Source organism: Grampus griseus, assembly GCF_964374135.1.
Source record: "Grampus griseus genome assembly, chromosome: 3".
Taxonomy (NCBI): domain Eukaryota; kingdom Metazoa; phylum Chordata; class Mammalia; order Artiodactyla; family Delphinidae; genus Grampus; species Grampus griseus.
Window position 1 is genome coordinate 63849918 of NC_139019.1, and position 14862 is coordinate 63864779.

The 14862-nt window shown below is 39.9% G+C and overlaps 1 protein-coding gene across 2 annotated transcripts in view; it reads left to right on the forward strand.

Annotated features, from left to right (window-relative positions):
- The window catches only part of RASGRF2 (Ras protein specific guanine nucleotide releasing factor 2), a gene marked incomplete at both ends in the record, with an annotated part of 226854 nt that overhangs the window by 141873 nt on the left and 70119 nt on the right, over window positions 1–14862 (forward strand). The gene's annotated exons all lie outside the window — the stretch shown is intronic.

A 14862-nucleotide genomic window follows, 5' to 3' on the forward strand; every position in this document is an offset into this window, starting at 1 on the left:
GAAGGTGGATACACTAGACAACAGATTTTCAGTGCAGATGAAACAGCCTTCTATTAGAAGATGATGCCATCTAGGATTTTCGTGGCTAGAGAGAAATCAATACCTGGCTTCAAAGCTTCAAAGGACAGGCTGACTCTCTTGTTAGGGGCCAGTGCAGCTGGTGACTTGAAGTTGAAGCCAATGCTCATTTACCATTCTGAAAATCCTAGGGCCCTTAAGAATTATGCTAAATTATGCTAAATCTGCCTGTGCTCTATAAATGGAACAACGAAAGCTGGATGACAGCACATCTATTTACACCATGGTTTACTGAATATTTTAAGCCCACTGTTGAGACCTATTGCTTAGAAAAGAAGATTCCTTTCAAAATAGTGCTGCTCATTGACAGTGCACCTGGTCACTCAAGAGCTCTGGTGGAGATGTACAACGAGATTGTTATTTTCATGCCTGCGAAATACAGCATCCATTCCGCAGCCCGTAGAGCAAGGAGTAATTTTAACTTTCAAGTCCTGTTATGTAAGAATTATATTTCATAAGACTATAGTTGCCATAGATAGAGATTCCTCTGATGGATCTGAGAAGGGTAAGTTGAAAACTTTCTGGAAAGGATTCATCATTCTAGATGTCATTAAGAACATTTGTGATTCATGGAAAAAGCTCAAAATATCAACATTAACAGGAGTTTGGAAGAAGTTTATTCCAACCCTCATGGATGACTTTGAGGGGTTCAAGACTTCAGTGGAGTAAGTCATTGCAGATGTGGTGGAAATAGCAAGAGAACTAGAATTAGAAGTGGAGGCTGAAGATGTGACTGACTTACTGTGATCTCATGATAAAACTTCAACAGGTGAGGAGCTGCTTCTTATGGATGAGCAAAGAAAGTGTTTTCTTGAGATGGGATCTACACCTTTTTTTTTTTTTTTTTTTTTTTTTTTTTTTGCGGTACGCAGGCCTCTCACTGTTGTGGTCACTCCCATTGCGGAGCACAGGCTCCGGACGCGCAGGCTCAGCGGCCATGGCTCACGGGCCCAGCCGCTCCGTGGCATGTGGGATCCTCCTGGACTGGGGCACGAACCCGTGTCCCCTGCATCGGCAGGCGGACCCCCAACCACTTCACCACCAGGGAAGCCCGGATCTACACCTTTTGAAGATGCCGTGAAGATTGTTGAAATGACAACAAACGATTTAGAATATTACATACATTTAGTTGATGAAGCAGCAGCAGGGTTTGAGAGGATTGACTCCAGTTTTGAAAGAAGTTTTCTGCTGTGGGTAAAATGCTCTCAAACAGCATTGTATGCTACAGAGAAATTGTTGGCGAAAGGAAGAGTCAATGGATGTGGCAAATTTCTTGGTTGTCGTATTTTTTAAAATGGCCACAGCCATCCCAGCCTCCAGCAACCACCAGCCTGGTCAGTCAACAGCCATCAACATTGAGGCAAGACCCTCTACCAGCAAAAAGATTACGACTTGCTGAAGGCTCGGGTGACAGTTAGCACTTTTTAGCAATAAAGTGTTTTAAATTAAGGTATATACATTATTTTTTCAGAACTAATGCTATTGCACACTTAAAAGACTGCAGTATAATGTAAACATAACTTTTATATGCACTGAGAAACCAAAACAAATGGTGTGACTTATTTTATTGCAATATCTGCCGTTTTGCCATGGTCTGGAACAAAAGCTGCAATATCTCCAAGGATGCCTGTTGTATAATTTGAAATCAGGGATGTGATACCTTCAGCTTTGTTTTTTTTCTCAGGATTGCTTTGGTTGTTTGGGGTCTTTTATGGTTCTGTATAAATTTGAGGATTTTTTTGGTCCTATTTTGTGAAAAATATTGTTGGGATTTTGATAGGGATCGCATTGAATCTGTAGTTTGCTTTAGGTAATATGGACATTTTAACAATGTTAAACCATAAGACGTTGTTGAAAGAAATTGAAGGCACAAAGAAATGGAAAGATATTCTGTGCTAAATGATTCCAGTCTAATTTTTAGACACACATACACACACACACGGACTGAAATTAAAATTTTGGAACTGAGAAGTTACATCATTTTTATAAAGTTTTTATTTTTATTGAAGTATAGTTGATCACAATGTTGCGTTAGTTTCTGGTGTACAGCAAAGTGAATATATATATTCAATATATATATTCTTTTTTCATACTCTTTTTCATTATAGGTTATTACAAGATATTGAATATAGTTCTCTGTGCTATACAGTAGGACCTTGTTGTTTATCTGTTTTATATACAGTAGTTTGTATCTGCTCATCCCAAACTCCTAATGTATCCCTCTTAACTAGTGTGAGCCTGCAAAGCAGCTAGGGATGCTCATGTCAGGGGGTCATTGCACTCTCTTCCTGGGAGGATGCCCACAGCAAGCCAGATCACATGGAGCACTTCCTCTGCCCATCATGTGTTTTTGATAAGCCTTTCAAGCAAACCCAAATCCTTGTTCCAGCTGGCCTGAGCACCCTCTTTCCTGACCATGTTGCATTGCCAAGTTCTCCTTCTTTGTGCTGCCCTTTCCTGAGCTCCACGCAGACCATTCTCCTGTATTACCGTATCTCCTCAGCAAAGGTACAATGCACTTGATTGTGCCTTTTCACTTTTCTGATCCGCTCACATTGCTTAACTGCTACTTGACTGCAGTACAGTTTCATCCATTTCAGGGCCAGGCAGGTGACCGAAAGGGGGACTGGATGGCTGATACCATGTGAAAAAGGGGCAGCCACTGCTCAGCTCCCCCTGATTTTTGCCATGACAGAATACAGACTAGGGCCGTCAGATCTGTTTTCTTTCTTTCTTTTCTTTATTAAAGAAAAACCAGAAATCTGGATATTTATGTAAAATCTCCTATTTTTACACGTTGGAAGTGAATCCATACTCTTTAAAAAATACTGTCCAGCCCAGCAGAATACTTCTGTGGACCACAATTGGCTGTGAGCCACCAGTATGTGACCTCAGATTTACTGTAATCATTTACAGCTGGAGTTGTAGGTTGATCCAGATAAGAGTTTCTGAGACCATACCTCAATGCTAGCAATGGACTCCTGAATCTCCTCAGTCTTCCCTCCCCAAAACTATTTCCTATTCCTTTGGCCAGGCTATTTTATAGGAAGCCCATCTCTTCTTGTCCACTGTGGCTTGACCACTTTGGCTTTCACAGGGTAATCTTATCTCTAAGATCTGGAGGATGCCTCATTGTCACCCCTTCACCATGGAAGGGATTTTGCGGACTGTCTTTCTTACTTTACAGATTTTGAAACAAGTGTGAGACCCAGAATGCTGGAGGGCCTGGCCCAGGTTCTCAGAGTGCCTGAGAATGAGGCTCAGATCTGTCCACTACCAAACTGCTTCTTTCTTTGCCCTGATATTGCCTCTAATCCCACATTTATTTCAAAAAGAACAAGATCTTGGGAAACTTGCGTTACGTATTTTGTTGCTAACTCTTGATCCTGTCTTCATCTGCAGCATACCCACTACTTTCCATCTTCTTTCCACCTGGCATTCACCTGACAGATACAGCAGCACGGTAACTCCAGAGAGATGAACCCGAGTGAAATTAGTCATCTGTGGGTAGATTCTTACTTAGCTAGCAGCACTGAGGGGTCTGTGATTTCTTTCACAGGATCGCAGAAACTAGGGTCTTAGTACAATGATATAACCTGGTCAGAGGAAGCGTTTATCTCTGTATTGAGAATTGGATTAAATTTGCAGTAATATATTGAGTACCATGAATTACGTTAATGTCATATATGTACCCTGCTGTCTTTTTTTTTTTCTGGATTTGTGAGAGCAATCAGCTCTGTTTAAATAGTTTAGCTATTTAGTGAGTAAACTTGTAAGAAAGGCACAGAATATAGGCTTTTTGCCAGTGTTGTTTATCTAACTGGCATTTGTAGCCTGTGGCTTCACAAGTGCTAGGAAGACCTGAAGACACAACTTAATAACATGTAATTAGCCTGTTTTATCTTGTGAATACATCATAATTGTGGGTAGTTTTTGCAGAGGGCCTCTCAGAGTTGCACCCACATCTTGCAGACCCCCGTCCTATGCTTCCCTGTTGGGCATTTGTGTATGCAATTATAAACTTATTATCAACATGACAAAAGCAACAACAATAAAGTTGCATAATTCTATAGGGTGTACTATATACCAAGCACCATTCTAAACTTTACATATGTTAACTAATATGTGAAGTAGTTACTATTATTTGTATAATGAGTATAATGTACTCATTATACTAATAATAGTATTATTATATATTTAATATATAATAATACTATTATATATAATTAATAGTATTATTCGTATAATGAGTATATTAGTAAATGAGTATAATAATAATATTATTATTATACTTATTTTCCAGTTGAGGAAATTAAGATACAGAGAGTTAAGTAAGTCACCTAAGGTCACGTAGGTAGTAGGTGGCAGATTTGAATCATATCATCTGGCTAATGAAAAGAGAACTGACAAGATCTATTACCAATCCCAACCTCTGCCTTACATAGATAAGAGAGAGATGGAACTTCATTCTCTGGGTTTCTACAGTGCTGCCATTTCGTTTGGAAAAGGACATGAACGTTTCTGGTGGGTGGTCTGGTGGTTTTAAAAATGTGTCCACAAATTCTTTCATACTCCATCCTTCAGGAGGTGAAGCTTAATTTCTCTTTATTTTTGTGTGGGCAGAACTTAGTAATTTGCTTCTAACAAATAAAATTAAGCAGAAGTGGTCATGTGTGACTTTGGTCCTAGGTCATCAGAAGGCATAGTGTCCTCTGTCTTGGTCAGTCTCTCTCTTGGATCACTTGTTCTGGGGGAAACAAGCTTCCATATCATGAGGAGAGGCCCAATGAGACCAGCTAGAAACTAGAAAGTGGGCCTCCTGCCAAGAGCCTCATGCATGAGCTTAGAAGTGAACCCTCCAGCCCCACTTGAGCCTTTGGATGTCTGCAGCCTTGGTGGACATCTGGCTTGCAACCTTGTGAGACACCCTGAGCCAGAGCCACCCAGCTGAACCACTTCCAAAATCTCATCCTGAAGAAACTGTGCAATAATAAATGTTTGTTATTTTCAGCCCGTAAATTTCAGGGTGATCTGTTGTGCAGTGATAGATAGCTACTACAGGTGGTATCATGGTTGCCAGTAAACCTTGGCGAAATTATTCAAAATCAAACTGCGCTTAGGGAGCATATTTTCATATTGGAAAGAGAAACATGTCTGGGCTGTTCCTATAGGACAGAACACGCTGAGCTTATTCCCCCCAAACTTTTTGAAATGGAAAGAATATATCTAAAATTAACATGTAGCTTAAATCTACCTTATTCTTCTCCCTTCACCTGTAGTGCTCTAAATTGAATAGACTTATTTTCCTACTGTTTGAGAGCTGAGAGCAGTTTGATTTGAACACAACTGTTGCTTAGCAATAAGAAGGAACTTAATGGCTCTACTCTCTTCTGCAAACTGAGAGGAGCCTCCCTGTGTAGCTATTGTCTGTCTGTAATGCTGAATTTAAAATTGTAATTATCATTTTAAGATGAAATTGAAGCTGGCCTATGTGACACATTACACTCACCCTAGCATCTCAGCTACCCAGCAGGTTGGAGTGTCCCAGTTTGAGGCCCCTTTGCAGAGAAGCTGGTCTCCTGGAGCTATGGGGCATTTAGAAGACTAAGACAGAGCTCTAAAGAAGCTAGTGAATTCCCAATCGGTAGATGGTTTGTATTCTCTAAACACTGACTTTGTGATTCTGGGACTGCAACTTGGCTCTTGAGATGCTGTGACTAGAAACTGAGCCAATGATATTAGGGAAGGGCTTTGGTGGCATGGGGATTCCAAAGACATTTTGGGGAGTAGGAGGGGGTGGGAAGTCTAGCTGCCACTGACCTTACTACCCAGCTCTGTTGGAAAGGCTCCTAGAAATGTCAGCTGCTTTGGATTTTTTTTTTTTTGCTTTGGATTTTTTAAACAAAAGGTCTAAATCCGATTGTTCATCAGAGAGATTGGTCTCGAGATTCAGAAATCTCTGCCTGAATTAAAAGCATTATTCTTTCCCACTCTTTGGATTAAATGATGAACAAGTTTATTTGATTTTGCTTAATCTTCAATTAGTTATATAGGTCTTTCCGTGTACGTGTACACGCTATGCCATACCAGGTGTTGTGGGAAGATAAAAATAGAATACAAGGCATTGCCTCTACTCTCTAAGAACTGACAATCTCATTGAGGAGATTAGATGAACAGGCATAAAGTAAATTTCAAATGATCAAGATGTAAACTCTAGCATACTGATAATAATCAGTATAATTATTAGTTATTAAATTCTGGACTTGAAAACCCAGAGAAAATGTCACATTAGCAAAATAATAAGCCTTCAGTACATGACCCTGAAAGAAAAAGTTAATATAGTTTCAAAGTATTTCATGCATTCACTCTTCCAATTAGTCAGTTTTCTGAACGTAGGTTTTTGGAGCTTTTTTTGTTTTTGACTTTGGGACAGTGTTTTCCTCTGGATCTGCACATTATTCCTATGGTCACACACTTCCTGGTGTGTGTTATAGTCTTAGCAGTTTGGCTGGTTTTACATTAAGTGGAGGCAGTGTCTGTCGTACTGGAGTAAATTAACATTACCAAGATTTCAACACATGCATCAGAAGGAGAAGTGATGAAAGTCTTAGACAAAGTATATTTCAGTGTCTTACAAAATCAGAAGCTATAAACCTACAGAAAACACGAAATAGACTTGTTGAACTAGAGATAAATAATAGTATCCTGATAAGTTTTTGCGTGCATGTCTGTTTTTTTTTTTTTTTAATAAGTGTAACAAATAGTCATGGAGGGGCAAACAGCTCCTTTTTTAGATATTACAGCAAGTCCCCTACAGAGGAACCTTCAAGTTGCGAACTTTCAAAGATGCAAATGTGCATTTGCATGTCCAGTCACGTAGTTCACGTGTCTGGTGTACATTGTCATGTGCATGCATCCTCTGTAAGTGGTTGTGCTTTTGTGTACTTTACTGTACAGTACTGTATAGAGTACAGTAGTACAGTGTCTTTATTTCAAGCCCAGGATGTCCGTAAGCAAGCGTAAAAGCAGCGGTGATGTAGCTGGTACTGCTAAGAAAAGCTAAGTGCCAAGAAAGGACAAAGAGAGACAAGAGGAAGTAGTAACTGAAGAACCGAAGAGATTCATGATGTAGGAAATGGCAAGGGGATTTTCTTTATTTGAGGAGGTACTGTTAGTTTTTGAGGCACAGGACCTGAATGTAGAATGTATATAAACCTACAGCTGCCATTCAGAATGCAATCCAGTCATCTGTGATGAGAAAAAAAGAGCTACTACCCAGACATCACTGGATCGTTTTTTCAAGAGGGTAGATAGAATTGAATCCAGCAAGGAACCAGAACCTGTGCCACCAACCTCAGGAGTGACTGAAATTGCAGCCTGGCCTCTGTCTCCTATCGCTGACCATCGTTCAGCTCTGCCATCTCCCACCTCCTCTCTCCCTCCTCCAGTCAGTAACTCTTCCTGCCTGTTCACTCAATGCCAGCCCCTGTATGCCAGCTGCTGTCCTGTACTACTGGACTCTTCAAGGTACTGTACTGTAAGATTAAAAATGTTGTCTTTATTTTTTGCTTGTTTTTTATGTATTATTTGTGTGAAAAGTATTATAAACCTATTACAGCACAGTACTATCTAGCCGATTGTGTTAGTTGGGTACGTCGGCTAACTTTGTTGGACTTACAAACAAATTGGACTTACGAATGCACTCTCGGAATGGAATTCGTTCGTATGTAGGGGACTTACTGTATTGGATCACCAGCTGTAAAGACTGTGAGGCTCGATGTTTAGTCATGTGTTGCATTCGAATGGCAACAATGCAGATGTTACCTGCCTATAGCCCTCCTCCACTTTATAGACATTTATTTGGGCTTGTTTCTAATTTTCAAGATCCTGTACACCATTGAGAATTAATTCAAAACAGAGCATCTTAGTCAGGATAAAGCTTCATCTGGCAAATACGCTACCAGAGTCAGTTCTCTTGATCCCTGTGGGTTGTGTGGAAAACAAGCCACAGTCCCCTTTAGCGGCAGGCACGGAAGCTAACAGTCTTAGCAAAGGCTAGAGTTTCCTGCCTCCACCGGGCTTACCTCGCTCACTGCAGTGTTAAAGATTTGTAAGTTATGTTCTCATTCCTTTTTTTCTATCCTAGCAGTATGGGTTTATGAAGACCTAATCCTACACCTCACGTTTGTATACTGCCTCACAATTTCAAAGCCCTTTTATAAGTAACAGCATGTGTGTCCATCACAACCAGGCTGGGAAGTGGAGAGGCAGAGATTACCTTCCTCTTCTAATATATAAAGAAACAGGCTCAGCGAGGTGAAGTGACTTACGGGCGGTTAGAAATTGCAGGCATAGGCCCTGAGTCCAAGTCTCTGGACTCCTGGTCCAGTGCTCATTCTATTAAACCAGGTCACTTTTGTAAAGTGGTATTTCAGAGCCATACCCCTGAAATGTCAAAGGAAAGTTGAACAGTTAGTTGGTATCCAGTTAATTAATTCTTTAATGAGTTTAATTATTAACCATCTTCAAATATGAATCTCAGTTTCCTTCCCTCTCAGATTCAGGCACTTCCTATACATAAGGAAGTCCTGGTTTCCTTTGTGTGTTTCATAGTTTGTATTTAATTCCCCAGCAGGGTTCAGGGACTACCGCCAAAGCATCCTTGAGGTTGGTTCTTGGATACTGATTGACGCACAGAAAGACATTTTTTAGGGATTTGAACATATTTGTTTGTTCTCCTAAACATTTCTTCAGATAAATATCATGGCAAATAGAAGAAAACCCTGAACTCACCAACCAGATTTTACTTATTTACTTTATCATTTTAAAATCCACCCACCATGCCCACGCATTTCCTTGAAATACATTCTGCCATTCAACTACCTTTGATGGTGACTTAGAGATAGAAGCCTTATATTTTCAAGGATCAGCTGTCCTGTCAACTTAAAATTTTTAAACAGCCTTTCTGAGGTATATTTTATATACCATACAACTCAGCCATTTAAAGCATACAGTTTGATGGCTTTTAGTATTGCCCTGCCATCTTTAGTGGAATTCCAATCTGGGTTTTGAGAATACTCAGGCCGTTTCCTGTGGAAAACAATTCAGTTGGGATCTGTGGTGCACTCAGAGTGTCTGGTCTCACTTGGAGCTGTCAGGTGGGTGGAGGATGCAGTTAAGAAGCCCTCTTGCCCTCTTGGTGGGAGTTAACAGGCCTGAGGATTCGAGCTTCTGTTTTTATCATGCTGAGGGAGGGAAGAAAGGCTGAGTGTCCCCTCCCGAGAACAGTGCTTACTGGAGAAGTGGCCTCTGATCGCTGGTGTCTGGTGATCTGGCTGTGGGAAAAGAAGTTATTCAGGGAACAGGGGCCATGCGGGCCTTAGAGAGAATGGGGTATCGGTGAGAGCAGTTATGACTGATTCTCCAAGGAGTCAGGATTGAAAGTGGTTAAGAGAGTGGATTTGGGTGTCAAATAAACCTGTATCTGAGTTCTGCCACTTGTCTAAGCTGTGTGATCTAGGGCAGACTCTCTAAGTCTGATTTTTCTCATCTTTGAGAAGAGTGAGAGCAATGATTGTACCTCCCTCATAGAGTTGTCATGAGGATTAGAGGAGATGATCTATGTGCCGTTCTTAGCATTTGGAACCAGCTAAGCACTCAATGAATATTTTCCGCCGTTATTATTGACTGTTTCCTCCACAAGATTCATAAGCTTTTGAGAACAGGGACTGTTGTGTTTACCATTAGATCTCCAGCCCCTGTCATCATAACAAGCTGGAGCTGAATTCAAATGAATGCATTCTCCTGTCATCCATTTATTCTCTTTGTCTCTTCTGGTCTCACGTATGTGCACGCATGTGTGAGCATGCATACATACACATGCACACATACATGTATACCATGCCCCCTACTGACTACTTTTATAGGGACAAGAATTAGTAAAATAACTGCAAAAGTGTATTAATTGTGTGTCATTCCATAGTCATCTGATGAAAGGAGTGTAGTTTCTGGGCACAATCAAGAGATTTAGAAATAACTTTGTTACATGAATCTATGCTATATGATGGTATCCACTACAGCTGACTCTTATGTATTATGACAGGTAACTGGGGAAAGAAGAGATGAGCAGCTCACCAGTATGTTTTTATAGTAGTAATAGTAGGAGATGCTTTAGGATTTGCACTGGACTGTTCCAGAAGGGGGAGGAGTCTGAGAAATGTCAGTGTAGACATTTTTGATGGACTATATATAGTACCTGGTGAAAAAGAGAAGCCATGCAGATGGTTAAATTGCACGTCTAAGGCCTGAAAGACTGAGTTAACAGTACAATGATCTCAGTTCACAATTAGTTAAGTGTTAGGTGTCAGTAAGAAATCTTAAGTGGGGAGAACCAAAGAGAAGGGACTAATGAGCTTGTCCAGCCCCTCTCACCCCTAGAGAGATGTCCCCTGAGCTTATTTATTTATGCCTCATGTCATTTAGCAAAGGGCTTGAGGCAAATCCCCGGCTGCACTGCGAGTTAGAAGGCATTTGCCTGGGCTCCATTCTGGGTGGAGTCCAAGGGAAATTGAGTTTCGGTCCATAGGGAACTGGTATCTTAATAATGAAAGTTACACTTGCAACCTTCTAGCCTGAAAGTGTCACACATCCCAGCAAACGAATCTTGCGCAAAATGTTGCCATTATCAAAGGCGAGGTCATCTGACATGGTGTTTGCTTTCATGCACTGGCTGTACTTTTCAGTGGCTTGAGGGGCTGGTGCCCTGATTGCCTGTTGTGTTACCCGCAAGTTCCGGGTTAAGTCACTTACTAGCTCTTTTGGGCATCAGTTTCCTCATCACTAAAAAAGGAATAATCGCGTCTAATTTGCTGGAACTTTGAGAATTAACTTACTTTTTTCCAGCACAGTGATAATCAGAAGGAAAGGGGCTACATGAAGACAGATTTGTAATGTAGGTTGCAGGATGACAAATGAATTAACCCCCATTTCCTGGTGCTTCATGCTTATTGACACAATCCTACCGTTTGGTTGTCCTGTGCCAGAAAGAGATGGTTCTGTCGGATAGAGAGAATTCTGAGATTGGAAAGGCAGGAAGTCTGGGCTCAAGGAGAATATCTCCAATATGACTGAATAGCTTTATTTCACCTACTGTGGTAAGTTCTGGTATTTTCTTAGGTAAGGGTTCCTTGAGACTTCCCCTGACACTGCCGCAGCCATGCTAGTCTATCACAGGTCCAGCTGCTGTATCTGAGTTCTGCCACTTGTGGGAACTGCCATTCCCGTGGATGATTTTCATAGGTACTGTCTGGGACCATATCCGGGGCTGGACTTGGCCATACTGGTGCTATGATCATGTATACGCTCCAGAATAGTTTCCATTGTCATTCAGTTCGGTTTATGATTATTTTCAGTCCTGGTTAATTTTTATGCATAATGATTATAATACTTTATTCATTTATGTTGAAGTACTGGAAACACTGGATTTTTCTGTAGTTAGAAGGATCCTGAGATGCAATACTAAATCTATGGAATGAAGAGGTATTTTTGTTCGAATTCAAATAAAGATTATAAGTACTAAACTCAGCCTTTGGACAATTATTGCTAATAATTTGAAGCTGTTGCTAAAATCCTCAATACTCTTTTTGTCAATGTATGAAATGGTTTAACATACCTGAAAAAGAAAAGGATATCCAAATTCAGGTTATCCATTTTCTGTTCAGGTATAGGTGGGTAGGTTTTTTGGTGGTGTATGACTCCCTTCCTAGTACAAAGCTATCAGATTCAGAAATAGGGTGACTTTATACTACAGATGAAGAAATTGAATTATTAACGCAAAATCTTCCCCAAAAGAAAATCCCAGACCTAGATGGGTTCACAGGTGATTTCTACCAAACATTTAAAGAGTAAATAATGTCAGTGCTTCACAAAATCTTCCAGGAAATGGAGGAGGAAACACTTTCTAACTCATTTTATGAGGCCGTATTACCATGATACCAAAACCAGACAAAGACATAAGAAGAAAAGAAAACTACAGGGAAGTAGTGTTTATGAACATAAAATACAAAAATTCTCAATGAAATATTAGCAAACCAAATCTAGCAACTTATGAAAAGTATTAAACACCATGAACAAATATATTTTATCTCAGGAATGCGAAATTGGTTTAACATCAGAAAATCAATTAATATAATACATCATATAACTATAATAAAGGATAAAAATCATATGATTATCTTTACAGGAACAGAGAAAACATTTCATATGATCCAACCAAGAAGGTAGGACTAGAAGGGCAATTCCTTAGTCTGATAAAAGGCATCTATGGAAAATGGACAGCTCACATCTTACTTCATAGTGAAAGACTGAATGCTTTCCTCCTAATATCAAGAACAATATGAAGGATATCTGGCCACTTCTATTCAACATTGTACTGGAGCATTTTTCCAGAGGGGGAAAAATATAATATAAAGGCATCCTGACTGGAAGAAAGGGAGGAGGTAAAACTGTCATTATTCACAGATGACATGATCCTATATGTTGAAAACCATAGGGGATCCTCAAAGAAAACCTACCAGAACTGATAAACAAGTTCAGTAAGGTTGCAGAATATAAGATCAATATATAAAAGTCAATTGTATGTTATATACTAACAATGAACTGAAATGAAATTAAGAAAACAATTCTATTCACAAAGCATCAAAAAGAATTTAAATACTTAGGGATAAATTTAACAAAAGAAGTGAAAGGTTTGTATCCTATAACGTACAGAACTTGCTGAGAGAAATTAATGGAGAGATGTACCAAGCCCATTGATTAGAAGATTCAGTTTTCCCAAAACTAATCTGTATATTCAACACAGTTCCTATCAAAATACCAATGGGTTTGTTTCCAGAAATTGACAAGCGGGTCCTAAAAAAACACGTAGCTTTAAAGGTGTATTTATTTTTGCTTTCATTTTTGTTTTGTTCTGGTAGAGTACTAACATTTTTATGGAAATGCAAAGGACTCAGAATAGCCAAGACAAATTTTGAAAAATAAGAACTAAGTTGGAGGACTTCTACTTCCTGATTTCAAAACTTAAGACTACAGTTTGCAAGATAATAGGGTACTGGCATAAGGATAGTCATATATTTCAGTGAAACAGAAGTAGGAGTCTGGAAATAAATCCTTAAATTTATGGTCCATTGATTTTTTTTTTATGAAGGTACCAAAGCAATTCAAGAGGGGAAAGGATAGTCTTTTTCAACAAATGGTGCTGGAGCAATGGCTGGCTGCAAGCAAAGAGATTAACTTAATCCTAAATGTCAGGGCCAGAATTATGAACTTCAATAAGAAACATAGGAGAAAGTCTTAGTGCATGGGTTGGGCAAAGAATTTTTAGATACAACATCAAAATCAAGATCCATAAATGAAAAAAAAAATTGATAAATTGGACTTCATCAAAATTGAAAACTTTGGGGCTTCAGAGGACACCATGAAGAAGGTGAAAAAGATAACCTGTAGAGGAGTGGGAGGAAATATTTGCAAATCATATATTTGTTAAAGGACTTCTATCCAGAATATATGAAGAACTCAATAATAAGAAGACAAACTACTGAAGTAAAAGTGGCTAGAATATTTGAATAGATATCTCACCAAAGAAAATAAAGCAATGGCTAAAAAGCACATGAAAAGATGCTCATTAGTCATCAGGGAAAATACAAATTAAAGTCACAATGAGATACTACGTCATACCCATTAGAACAGCTATAATAAAATTGACCACAAAAATAACAAGCGGCAGTGAGAATGTGGAGAAACGGGAACCCTCCTACATTGCTCTTGGGAAACTAGAAAAGAACAGCTACTTTGGAAAACAGTTTGGCAGTTTCTTAAAATGTTTAACATAAGCTTGCCATAGGATCCAGCAGTTTCACTCCTGGGTACTAGGCATCTACGCAAGAGAAATTAAGCCATTATGTTCACACAAAGACTTGAACGTGAATGTGTATAGCAGCATTATTCATAATAGCCCCAAATTAGAAACAGACCAAATGCCATCAACAAGTGAATGGGTAAACAAATGTGATATATGCATACAATAGAATGTTATTCCACAAGAAAAAGTAATGACTGACTGATACATGTTACAACATGGATGGACCTCGAAAATACCACGTTAAGTCAGGGTCAGCAATGGTTTTTTTTTGTTTTTTTTTTTTGCCGTAGGCGGGCCTCTCACTGTTGTAGCCTCTCCCGTTGCGGAGCACAGGCTCCGGACGCGCAGGCTCAGCAGACATGGCTCACGGGCCCAGCCGCCCCACGGCATGCGCGATCCTCCCGGACCGGGGCACGAACCCGTGTCCCCCGCATCGGCAGGCGGACTCCCAACCACTGCGCCACCAGGGAAGCCCTCCAGCAATGGTTTCTTTTTAAAGGTCAGGTAGTGAATATTTTAGGCTTGGAGACCATATGGTCTCTGTGGCAACTTCCCAACTCTGCTCTCTAAGCAGCAACAGACAATATGCAAATGATTGGGTGTGATAGTGTGCCAATAAAACTTTATTTACAAAAATAGGCAGTAGGTACTTTGCTGACTCCTGTACTAAGTGAAAGAAGCCAGATGCAAAAGACCACACACAGTATGATTCCATTTATGTGAATGTTCAAAAAGTAAATCTGTGATGACAGAAAGCAGATTCATGCTTGCCTGGCCTGGGGGTGGGAACAGGGAATGAGTGCAGGTAAGCACTAGGGATATTTTGGGGGTGATGGAAATGTTCTGTAATTGGATTGTGATCATGG